Raw genomic sequence first — 204 nt, 5'->3', positions numbered from 1 at the left:
CGTTTCTCTTTTTAGGTTTTGTTTTTTGTCATTATTTTCTTTATTGCCACATTATAATTCATTAGTATTAGTTTTCTTCAATTATCAGTTCCTTACATTTTTCTTCTCTTCTTTAATTTCTATTGAAGCATCCCTTTTGTGGAAAGGATGAGGATTAGTAATGCATTCTTGGAATTATTTTATGTGCATAAACAATCAATCAAG

This window comes from Penaeus monodon, chromosome 15 (genome assembly GCF_015228065.2).
Source record: "Penaeus monodon isolate SGIC_2016 chromosome 15, NSTDA_Pmon_1, whole genome shotgun sequence".
Taxonomy (NCBI): domain Eukaryota; kingdom Metazoa; phylum Arthropoda; class Malacostraca; order Decapoda; family Penaeidae; genus Penaeus; species Penaeus monodon.
Note: the sequence above shows the minus strand (reverse complement) of the source record.